This window comes from Diabrotica virgifera, chromosome 3 (genome assembly GCF_917563875.1).
Source record: "Diabrotica virgifera virgifera chromosome 3, PGI_DIABVI_V3a".
Lineage (NCBI taxonomy): Eukaryota > Metazoa > Arthropoda > Insecta > Coleoptera > Chrysomelidae > Diabrotica > Diabrotica virgifera.
Genome location: NC_065445.1, coordinates 41,911,048 through 41,924,668, shown reverse-complemented (window position 1 = coordinate 41,924,668; position 13,621 = coordinate 41,911,048).

The following is a 13,621-nucleotide window of genomic DNA, read 5'->3' as shown; positions in this document are numbered from 1 at the left end:
TGCGAAGTAGTGAACACGGTTAAAAGGCGCAAATTGGAATACTTTGGTCATATAATGCGTCACCCAGAAAAATATGACATACTTCACCTTGTCATGCAAGGTAAAATAATGGGAAAAAGAAGTGTGGGCCGCCGTACAACTTCTTGGCTTAAAAACCTACGCCAATGGTTTGGGAAAACTAGCACTGAACTATTTCGTGCGGCTGTAAATAAGACAATGATTGTTAATATGCTGCACAACATGAGAGCCAACGATCGACAAGCGGTCTCGGCACCTTAAGAAGAAGAAGCCTTATTCTTTAGCAATATCGCTGTAATAGTATTGTTGCAAAACAGTTAAATTTTCATTGTATACCGGGTGTATATCAATAAAACTGCGTTTTTTTCTCAAAGTTCGCATCACCCTGTGGAATATTCTAGCATTTATAAAATGCTGAAATTAAAATCCAACTATAACCTCATGTTATCTGTATTTAATCCAACTATAACCTCATGTTGTCTGACAACCTCATGTTGTCTGTATTCCTAATGAAGTACGTGCCTCCTAGTGGCGGGATACGGGCAACAATACATTGGCTTATAGGGCAGTCCTTACAGTAGGGATCCTGGCCTATACAGAAAAATGCAGGCGGGTGTGGGGTAATACTGCACTTTGGTTGCATTGGTGGTGTATTGGCTAAACGTGCAGGATAGGGCAGGGTATGGTGCTGATAGAAAAGGCATTCAGGCATCAAATATCCAAAAATTTTTCAGGCCATAATAATGAAAAGACCTTCTCCAAACGAAATAAAAACTTATACTGAAATGATGGCATCTCCTGAGGTAAAATGTTCCGGAAGTAAAATGAGCCTCCATTCGGATCTCCGGGTGAGGACTATCTCAGGGGGAACACCATTACAGGTTAGAAAAATCAGGATAGGGTCTTGGAATCTTGGTAGTCTTACAGGTAAGAGTCTGGAGTTAGTGGATGCGCTCAAACGAAGAAGAGTTCAAATTGCTTGTATTCAAGAAACTAGGTGGAAAGGACAAAGGGCGAAAGAACTAGGTGATGGATATAAATTGTGGTATGTAGGGAGTAGTAACACTAGAAATGGAGTTGGTATAATTGCTGATAGTGAAATGAAAGATAACGTAGTAGAAGTTGTAAGAACGAGTGATAGAATGATGTCAGTGAAATTTGTAATTGATAAAGAGGTATTGAATGTTGTGTGTGTGTATACTCCTCAAACAGGTCTGGGTGAGAATGAAAGAAGAGCTTTCTATGATCAATTGGGAGACATACTGAGTGATATTCCAGCGGAGGAGAAAGTTATAATAGGAGGTGATTTCAATGCACATGTGGGCCAAGCCAAGACAGGATATGAAACAATACATGGGGGATTAGGCTTTGGAACTAGAAATGAAGCTGGAGATGACATGCTAGAATTAGCAACAGCATTGGATATGGCGATTGTTAACACATTCTTTAAAAAGAGAGAAACTCAACTTATTACCTACAAAAGTGGACAACATCAATCCAAAATAGACTACTTCATGATAAGGAAAGAAGACATACGTGAATGCAAGGACTGCAAGGTAATAGTTAGTGAGACAGTAAGCCAACAACATAAGCTGCTTGTTCTGGACATCGAAGTAAAAAGCGAAACTAAACAAAAATATCGGAGAGGACCACAAAAAATCAAGTGGTGGATGCTAAAAGATGAGAAGGAAGGTCTATTCAGGGAAAGAATAGTAGAAAAAATATGTTGGAATATGAAAGGAAGCCCTAACACAATTTGGAGAAAAATGGCCAATATTATTAGAGAGACGGCTATTGAAATACTTGGGAAAACGTCAGGAAAGAAGTTTGAAGATAAAGAGACTTGGTGGTGGTCAAATGAAGTACAAGGAAAAATAAAAGAGAAGAGAAAATTATATAAAAAGTGGCAAGAAACCAGATCGTACATAGATCTTCAAAAATATATGGTCGCCAAAAAGGAAGCGAAAGTAGCAGTAGCAAAAGCTAAAGCAGAAGCGTATTCAAACCTATACGATCAACTTGATACCAGGGAAGGCGAAACGAAGATATATAAAATAGCCAAACAGAGAGCAAAGAAAGCAAAAGATTTTAATCAGATTAGATGTATCCGAGATGAAAATAATAAAATACTAGTTCACGAAAGGGATGTCAAAAAGAGATGGAGAAAGTACTTTGACAACTTATTAAATGAAGAATTTGACAGACAGCCTGTAGAGTCAACGGAGACAGTAGCAGCAATGGTCACCAAAATAACCAACGAGGAAGTGGCTCAAGCGCTTCAAAAAATAAAGAAAGGAAAAGCGGTAGGACCAGATGATATTCCTGGGGAAGTATGGAGAGCATTGGGAGAGATAGGAACAAGGTGGCTAGCAGGTCTATTTAATAGAATTATGGAAGTTGGACAAATGCCAGACGAATGGAGAAGCAGTATACTGGTACCTGTTTACAAAAACAAGGGAGATATACAACAATGTACAAACTACAGGGCTATAAAACTGCTTAGCCACACCATGAAAATATGGGAAAGAGTAATTGATAGACGGATACGTGAAGAGACCGAAATATCCGAGAATCAATTTGGCTTTATGCAGGGTAGATCAACAACAGATGCAATTTTCATTATAAGACAGTTGATGGAAAAATACAGGAGTAAAGAAACAAACGCTCATATGGTATTCATTGATCTTGAGAAAGCATATGATAGAGTTTCTCGAGAGATTCTTTGGTGGGCACTCAATAAGAAAGGAGTCCCTGGTGAATATGTAAAGATTGTGAGGGATATGTATGAGGGAGTAACGACTAGTGTTAGGACAGGTGTGGGAGAGACTGATAAATTTCATGTGAAAGTAGGATTGCATCAAGGTTCTGTGCTTAGTCCGTATTTATTCTCATTAGTTTTGGACCAAATAACAGCGAAAATACAGGGTAACATTCCATGTTGCTTAATGTATGCTGATGATGTCGTGTTAGTAGGAAATAGTGAAAGAGACTTAGAACAAAAACTGGAACAGTGGAGACAAGCTCTGGAGGAAAAAGGTTTAAAACTTAGTAGGACAAAAACAGAGTATTTGGAATGTTCATTTAAAGATGGAGCTACTACAAATAAAATGGTATCTTTGGATGGTGAAATGATTGTAAAAAGCAATAGTTTTAAGTACCTAGGATCGGTATTACAGAGTAATGGAGAAATAGATGGAGATGCATGCAGTAGAATTAGGGCTGGATGGATGAAGTGGAAAGAAGCGAGTGGTGTGTTGTGTGACAGAAAAATTCCAATGAAGCTGAAGGGAAAATTCTATAAAACAGCCATAAGACCAGCTATGATGTACGGAACTGAATGTTGGGCAGTGAAAAAGAAAGAGGAACAGCGAATGCATGTGGCGGAAATGAGAATGCTTAGATGGATGAGTGGAGTGACAAAGAAGGATAAAATTAGAAATGAGTATATTAGGGGAAGTCTAGGTGTGGCACCAATTGATGCCAAAATGAGAGAGCATAGGTTAAGATGGTTTGGTCATGTTCAACGTCGAGACGTTAACCACCCAATACGAAGAATAGTTGAAGTGCAGATTCCTGGAAGGAGTAGGAGAGGAAGACCAAAGAAGACCTGGGGGGAGACGATAAGGCAGGACATGCTGGTAAAGGGGATTAACATTGATATGGCCCAAGATAGAATTGTGTGGAGAAATGCAATTAAGGAAGCCGACCCCGCATAGGGATAAGGCAAAGAGAATGATTTATGAACCTCATGTTGTCTCAACATTTTGTTTTTTATTCATTCGCTTATGTTGGATAACAAAAAAGTTAGGTACTTTAACAACTAGCCATGTTTTTCATCAATACAGCGTATTTTTAAATAATAATTGGCAAACTTTAAGGGGTAATTCTGCATGAAAAAATAATGACAGTTTGCTTTATCAACGATATGTCTGCAAATGCTTCGTCTCCGAGATAGGGGGTGTTGAAAGTTTTCTTGCAAACTGACGATTTATTTATTGCTTTAAAACCGGTTGAGGTATGTAAATGACATTTGGTGGGGTTTAAGAAGTAGTTATTGCACATTTTTTGACATACAATTAAGAATTTAATATTCACCATTGGCGCGCATACGGGTAATATGAGGGCTTATATTACCCGTATGCGCGCCAATGGTGAATATTAAATTTTTACTTGTATGCCAAAAAATGTACAATAGCTACGTTTTAACACTCACCAAATTTAATTTGCATATCTCAACTGGTTTTTAAGCAATAAATCAATCGTCAGTTTGTAAGAAAAATTTCAACACCCTCTATCTCAGAAATGAAGATTTTGGACATAGGTTTATGAAGCAAACTGTCATTATTTTTTCATGATGTAGAATTACCCCTTAAAGTTTGTCGCACTTATTTAGAAACACCCTGTATTGATAAAGAAGATGGCTAGTTGTTAAATTTCCAAACTTTTTTATGGTCCTACTTAAGCGAATGAATCAAAAAACAGAATGTTGAGAAAATATAAGGCTAGTTGGGTTTTAATTTGAGTATTTTATAGATGCTAGAATATTCCACAGGGTAATGCGAAGTTTAAGAAAAATTCACAGTTTCATTGGTACACCCGGTCTGCAATGAAAATTTACCTGTTTAGCCACAATATTATTACAGCGATATTGATAACATATTAAAAAATCACTTAAATCGGACAACAGGTTTAGGAAATTCGAGACATAAAAAATGACCCATTTTTAAAGTGTCCGGTTAATTTTGCATCCAAGTGTAGAAATAATAATTTCGTTTTGGTATAAACAGAAAGCAAATATCGATGGCTAAGAGGACAAATATTGTATGTCCATTTTTGTTTAAATGAGATCCTCGTCTATACCAGTCGAGATGAAATCTTTATTGTGCTAAAATATTGCATGTCCTCTTAGAACGGTTTGGTAGTTACTAAAGTAGCATTAAAGACATGTCCAATAACAACACCATAAACTTAGAGCACACGTATTTGATGTCCAATAATATAATACTTGTCACACAAATAGCTGTTCACAAAATTCAAACCAAACGACTCTTTTATTGTATGTCCAAAGATACAATATTGGTCCATATTATTGGAGGCTCGTCAGCCTATAATGTGTGTTGCACGCGTCTGCGTATGTACTACTAGTAGGTGCTATTTTAAACCTGATTTTATGATATTTTCACAATTGCAGTATGGAAATAATATATTGTATGTCCATGTTTTACTTCACATTAGGGCCGGTATTTCAATAGCTACTTAAGCTTTTGCTTAGCTAAGCCTGTTTCAAAAGTTAAGGAGAAGCTTAAGCTGGGTGCCGTATTTCCATCATTCTCTTAACTAAACTGATGCTCAGCTGTAAAGGTAATTGGTTTGGTACCTCTGAATACGTCAAAGTGCCAGAGCTAACTGTTCTGAGGTAAAAACCACTACTGTTGACATTTAATTTTATCTTGTCATCTGTATCAATGTTATTTTTACTTCACTTAATTTTGTGTATATGGTACATGTGTTTTTAGTTTATTGTCTATATTTTCTTTGGTTATATTTTTATTGTTATTTTGCATAAGCAATAGATCCGTCTGTGTAATTTTGTTTATTGGATATATTCCTTAAAATGTCAAATTGGAATGTAAGTTTATTTTTGTAAAATAAATATACCTACCAAGCATTTTAGAAATAAACAATTTTCATGTGCCTACACCTTCCAAAAGTAGGTAGTAAGAATTTTAATAATCGTTATTACGATTAATAAATTAATAGATTATTATTTAATAATCCAATAATAACGTTATTACTTAAAAGTTGGTTTTCAAAACAACTCTATAATTAATAATCTATAGAAATAACCTCAAAAAAACAGAAAACAAATTTTAAGCAAAGGCTTAAACCAACTCCCGCGAGAGCTTAAAATTATTTGGTTTAAGCCTAGGCTTAAGCCTCAAATTGAAGTGGAAATACAGGCATCTAAGCTTAAGCAAAGGCTTAAAGTAAGCTTTGGCTTAAGTGAGGTTGGAAATACCGGCCCTAATTGTATGTCCATACAGGGGGTTACTTTTAGCTTGTTAAATGTGATTTACATTTAACCCTAACAGAAATAGAACTAAATAAGATATAAAAGAAAAGTGTAACACGAACTTAAATGTAATTTAGTTACTTTTAAAGTATGTATGGTTTATTACAGATAACGCAAACTTTTAAATTGATTTTATCGAGTACATCAATTTTGGTCATACAATATTAATTTGTCCTTTTAGCCATCGATATACAAAATAATATTAATTTGGCACAAAAAGATACGGATGCACAAAACACCTCTGGCCCTATTTTTTTATTTCGGCAGTGATATTATTTTTAATTCTAACCTAGGTATAATTAGAAATACCTAAAAATTCAATTCCGTTGAATAGGTATATTTAGAAACATTCATGTCAGCTTATCAGCCAAAATATTTATTAGCACCTAAGTCAATTAGCATTGTAACCATTGAATCATTATTTTCGTTCTATTACCATAACTATCACTTACGTAATTTAGTTTTATATTTACATATATTATATATTTGGAATAGTTTCTACGATTTTTATATCCAATGCTTTGTGGCTCTAATATGTATATTGTGATATGTCACACTTATTTTTTTTTTGTTTTAATTAATTTATTTCTAGCATTATGATTAAAAGCCCAGTTAATTTATTTATAATATTTATTACTTGACGCTACAAATTTATTTCGTAGACTAACTGCTTCAAATAAAATCTCCCTTTATATAGGTATATTTTTAAACCGTTTCCAGATTCCAGTAGACATTTCTCGATGATGCTGGAGCGCCGCACTCCATTTTTATTGCTCCATTTTATGCCGCATCATTTTTACAGCTTTCAGTATCAGAAGTTACTAAAATCTTCTATTCCTTGGCAAAGGGTAAATACCCTCACTCCAAAAATTCAATGTTTTTTCATTTATTTAGGTTTTATGTGATTAAATATTAACACTCATTGCAATTTTAGCTTACTATCCCCTTTCCTCTCTCCATACCGCCAAAAAACGTCAGTCATATTTTTATTTTTATTTTTTTATTCGGTGGGTTGTAATTTGTAATCAATTTAAAAATTTCGCATAATTAAGGCTTTTACAAAACTTGTCTATTCTTTATATTATACCCGTATTTTGAGTATACATAACCTAAAAGTAGGTAGGTACATTTTTTTTCGATAGAAAGCCTATAAGGGTTTAAAGGCGAACGTGAAGATGAAGGATCAGAAATACTATACCTAGCTAGAAGTACTGAATGCTCTAAAGTTGGATGCTCTAAAGAACAGTAAAACTGTTGGCCTAGATAACATTTCGGCATATACCTACAATATGTGAAAACGAATTATTAACGAAGGAAACAGTAAAATATAGGTTCTAAATCAGCCTATTATGTACTCAACTGGTGAAATCCGAGAGGACTAGTTGAGGACTTTGAAGCTCTTCCTACGTATCCTCCGCAATGGAATAGGTAATAAGTAAAAAAGGAATAGGTACCTAAGGATGAAGATGAAGAAGATCAAGATGAAATACATTTAATTTAGGGATGCATTGGGCACTATAGAAACACCTTTTTCACCTACAGAAATATCGGGTCCCGGTGAATTCGTAACTATTTTAATCCCCCATCCTAATTACAGGCCAACTGGCAACTCCGGCGCGCAAGTAATTTTTCGATAACCCACTAACTACCGGTAAATTTGTAACTTTCATTTTTTAAGTAATCTTGATAATCTAATACCGGTATTCCAGGTATGTACCTGTATAAATTACCCTCTTTGAAGGTGGTGTAAAAGGTATTCATCATTTATGCATTGTCTCTTGGAAGAGTTACTAGAGAAAATCCAAATAAATTTTGTCGAAATGGCTGAAATTCTTATAACAGATTTCGTAATAAGTGAACGTGGGTGTAAGTTATTGGTGGTAAATATAATTTTATAATTCACTTAAAGAAAGTGCTAAAAAATGGAAAACATTTGTAGTGCTGTTCTGCATCTAGTTGCAGGGCAACCTGTTATACCGACGGTAAGTTTTTTTTTAATATTCTGAGTAGTAACAAAAAGCTATGTTGGTTATCAACAATTTCATGTCAAAAATGAACATTTTTGCTAATTTTTGTCTACCAGTAAAAAGAAAAGCATTTAAAACAAAATTTAAGATAACCGCATTATAGTGCATGTAAAACAATTTAAACAAGGTTTTATAAATATTGATATACTTAATTGTTGCTTATAAAACAATAAATTAAGTCAGTTAAACGTTAAAACGTAAAAATAATACTTCTATCTCGTTAGAGAAATTAGTAAAAATACACGGTTTTTATGACACCCAGAATAACTACTATACCACAGGCTGTGGGTGAAAAAACGTGATATAATTAAGGAATTTTTGACACCTATCAGGTCTTGTTAAGGACGATGCCAGGAATAACTTCTACTAAAATGTGACCAAAAATATTGTGAGCTTTTTTTTTAATTGCGATTTTCATTTGTTAAATTTGCAATTTTTAAAGATTTTTAATTTTTCAGCTTAGGATATGGATTTTAGAGAAAAACTTTTTGATAGAAAGTTGTAGTAAATTAAAAAACCTACAATTTGAGCTATGGTAAGTTTAATTTCGTTTATTGGTTATTGCAAAACAGCATGCGAACGGTCCAAAATGGCCGTTTTTTACAATTGCGTTATTTATTGTGCAAATAATTTTTTTACGTTTTAAAGCTTTAAAATGAAGATCTCTCAATTCCAAACATAAAAAAATTGCAAGGCTGGATTAACGAATTTGTTGCTTAGATATGATAAATTGTTTATCCCAAGAGGTCAAATGTCGAAGGCTATAACTCTTTGAAGAAAAATCATAGAGAGTTGTTGTAACATCCAATCTCCTTCTAAAGAGTTATTTCATATTCTGATGTAAATAAATGCGTAAAACATTTTTAAACCTCTAATTTTTGGGATTGAAAATAAGGGGGCAAATTTCGTTATAAACATTTAGAGCTGACGCGGCCCAGTACATCCTATGAGTTTTTAACTTACAGATTATTGTTGCTGAAGACGAAACGAAGATTTATAAAAAAATAAAAAATTTCTATGACCAGCTGAAGCCGAGCTAAATGTTGGGTTTGAAAATAAGGGGACAAATTTCGTTATAAACATTTAGAGCTGAAGCGGCCCTGTACATCCTGTGAGTTTCTAACTTACAGATTATTGGTGCTAAAGACAAAATGAAGATTTATAAAAAAATAAAAAATTTACAACCAACTGAAGCCGAGATAATTGTTTATTTTTTCTTAAATCGTAGTGCCTTTATTTATAACAATTAAGAAATTATTTTACAGTCATTGACTAAAGAAAGACTTATATTATCTTAAAATAAAAATTATTATAAACTATAATTACATTTAATTATTAAAACTTATTTTTAAAATCGGTGCTTTTGCGAGCGGCCGCATTTTGCAAATCGCCCGGCTCGCTTCAAATCCGCGCGCTCGGAAAATTTTTACGTAACTTTTATTAAATTTTAACCGAAAACAATTTAATAATATTACCATTATAATATACAGTGTATTTACCACTGTATTTGTTTTTCTTGATAAACTTTTATATGTGAAATCTCATTTCTGAAGAAATAATATTACAAAAATGATACATATAACTATATTTTTAATTTTTGCATTGTTATATAAATATAATAATAATAATATTACTTCTTATTATACAATATAAAATTTTTTCTTCTTGTAGTGACTATCCGTTTTGGATGTTGGCGACCATCATGGCAATTTGGCAAACCCCATTTGGAAACTGAGAACCAGGAAGGCGAAGGATTACCTTGCTAGAAAATTTACGTACGTCGTTCAACACAACAACTACAAAAATCTTTTTAGAGCAGCAATACCGATTTAGTGTGCAAGTACATATTGCCATGATGGTCGCCAACATCCAAAATGAATAGTCACTACAAGAAGAAAAAGTTTTATATTGTATAATAAGAAGTAACATTATTATTATTATATTTATATAACAATGAAAAAATTAAAAATATAGTTATATATTTCAATTTTAAGTATTCAACTGGTGAATGCAGAGGTTTAATCGGTCATGAAAGTTGGCACAAAAAAAACTAGAATGCTTTACAATGTTATATATTTCATATTTATATATGTATTATTTTTGTAATATTATTTCTTCAGAAATGAGATTTCACATATAAAAGTATATCAAGAAAAACAAATACAGTGGTAAATAGACTGTATATTATAATGGTAATATTATTAAATTGTTTTCGGTCAAAATTTAATAAAAGTTACGTAAAAATTTTCCGAGCGTGCGGATTTGAAGCGAGCCGGGCGATTTGCAAAATTCGGACGCTCGCAAAAGTACCGATTTAAAAATAATTTTTAATAATTAAATGTAACTATATTTTATAATTATTTTTAATTTAAGATAATATAAGTCGTTCTTTAGTCAACGACTGTAAAATAATTTCTTAATTGTTGTAAATAAAGGCACTACGATTTAAGAAAAAAGAAACAATTATCTCGGCTTCAGTTGGTTGTATAAAATTTTTATTTTTTTATAAATCTTCATTTCGTCTTCAGCAACAATAATCTGTAAGTTAGAAACTTATAGGATGTACAGGGCCGCTTCAGCTCTAAATGTTTATAACGAAAATTGCCCCCTTATTTTAAAGCCCAATATTTAGCTCGGCTTTAGTTGGTCGTAGTAATTTTTTATTTTTTTATAAATCTTCGTTTCCTTTTTAGCAGCCATAATCTGTAAGTTAAAAACTCAAAGGATGTACAGGGCCGCTTCAGCTCTAAATGTTTATAACGAAATTTACCCCTTATTTTCAAACCCAAAAATTAGAAGTTTAAAAATGTTTTACGCATTTATTTACATCAGCATATGAAAATATAACTCTTTAAAAGGAGATTGGATGTTTCACCAACTTTACGATTTTTTTTTTCAAAAATTTATAGCCTTCGACATTTGACCTCTTGGGATAAACAATTTATAATATCTAAGCAACAAATTCGTTAATCTGGCCTTACAATTTTTTTTATATGTGGAATTAAAAGATCTTCATTTTAAAGCTTTAAAAAATAAAAAAAAATCATTTGTACAATAAATAACGCAATTGTAAAAAACGGCCATTTTAGACCTTTCGCAGGCTGTGTTGCAATAACCAATAAACGAAATTAAACCTACCATAGCTCAAATTGTAGGTTTTTTAATTTACTACAACTTTCTATTAAAATGTTTTTCCCTTGAATCAATATCCTAAGCTGCAAAATTAAAAATATTTAAAAATTGCAAATTTAACAAATGAAAATCGCAATAACAAAAAAAGCTCACAATATTTTTGGTCACATTTTAGTAGAAGTTATTCCTGGCATCGTCCTTTACAACACCTGATAGGTTTCAAAAATTCCTGAATTATATCCTGAAATCGACCTATTTTTCACCCACAGTCTGGAGTACTAGGTATATGTATCATATATATACTACCGCCGTATCAGCCGTATTAATTATACGGGGCCCCCGACATTCAGGGGCCCCAGCGTGGCATGTCGAAACAAAATTCCATTCAAAAAATTGAACAAAATATTCTACGATTATTATTTCACTATTAAAACCCTTTGAACAGTGTACCTATATTGTTTGATGTCGAAATTTTCATGAAATGGATTCTTTATCTATATAATAAACTATATTTATGTACAGGCACCTATCTATTTTCTGCCTCTCGCCTTTCTATAACTACAGAGCTTTTTTATTTTCAAGCTACTTTTTATTGTCTATTCACCATTGGGTGTGTAAGACATTGTATAATGTATAATGCCAAATTGCAATATTTGCATTGAAACACTGTGTATTGTTTGCTTATATTTTCGTCTAGGTAATCTGTTCTTTATATATAAATTGTATTTAGGTATATCTATGTATGTATTTGCCGATCGCTCGCCGCTTAAGTACAGAGCTTATTTGCATGCGTTCATTTTCAGTGTTCACTTACCCTTGGATTGAAAAAACTGAATCTGTTTTAAAACAATGAGTCTTAACAATTCAAATCAATTTTTCGACTTTGGTTTATAAGATTTTATTAATAATACTACCAGGTAGTTAGGTTACAACCTAAGAAATAAATTTGAACAGTAACGGATTAAGCCAACACGGGGCCTATCGCAAATATATACCTTTCATTAATAAACCTTTCATTGATAAACAAAACTAATCGGTTCTCTTTTCAGTTTTTTGGTAAAATGTTGTATACTTATAGACAAAAATTCTTAAAATCTGCTATTTTTCATTTAAATTATCAATAAATAAATAAATTGAGAAAAAATTGGTCAGATTTACATAAATTTTGATATTCTATCCATATAGAAATGAAAATAATTGTTACATATACAGTGGCGTAGCTAGCCCCACAGGGGCCCCATATCAAAGTTTGTTGCGGTTTTCCACCACTAATATGGCATAGTGCTAAAAAATGTTTAACAAAAGAAGCAAAAACGCTTCTATATAATAGAATAGAAATATGTTTTATTATCACTGAAAGTTTTACAATTTTATGGACAAAGCTGAGGTATTAGATTTAATCCATGGTTTCGAATGCAACTGTAGAAGGTTTTGAGTTGGCAGGTTCAGGTAGTAGAAAAGTTACGAATTGGCCGGTGTACATTTTAATTTGAAAATGTTTGTCATTAAAAGTTGCGAGTTGGCGCGTGTCCGAAATATCAATATCAACGGATAGACGTCTACGACGTTTTTATTGATTATGAAACAGCATTTAACATAATACATCATGACAAATTAATTAAAATATTAAGAGATAAAGGAGTTGATCGCCTCGAGATCAAAATCTATTAAAAATTATATTGGCGTCAAACAGAGATCATTCGTATTAACGGAAAGTCGACAGAAGAGTGTAAGATTTTAAAGGCATACAAGCAGAGTTGTGTGCTGTTCCCACTGTTTGTTAATTTATATTCAGATATAATTTTTACACGTGCTTTGAACAAATTATATGGTGGAATATGATGTAAAAATTAATGTGGAACTACCAAATACCCTCTGATATGCAAATGACACCGTTATATTGAACAATGACTTAAATGGATTGCAATGTCTTTTAAAGTCCACTAACATGAATTACTTCTAATCACGTTGGAATGTAAAGTAAAGGGCAAAAGATCAATAGCAAGACTCCAAAACTCGTGGCTCTTAGACCTGAGGAGATGGTTTGACCCCTCATCCACAGAAATCTTTCGTGCAGCTGTTTCCAAAAAATGTGAAAACAATTGGGCTCAGAAGTAGCTTTGGAACAAGACAAGCTCTGTTTGCAATGTGGGTGATCAGTCAAAGACATAGAGACTTTAATTGTGACGTATATTTTTCACAAAATTTCATACTATTAGCAAAATAATTAATAATTGCTCACTGCGATATTTATAAGATCGTGTGAGTGCTTACAAATTTTTTTTAACGTCCAATGTTTATTGCAATCTGTCTCATTACAAACAATAAGCAATACATATAGTTATTGAAAAATAACATAGATGGAAGCCGC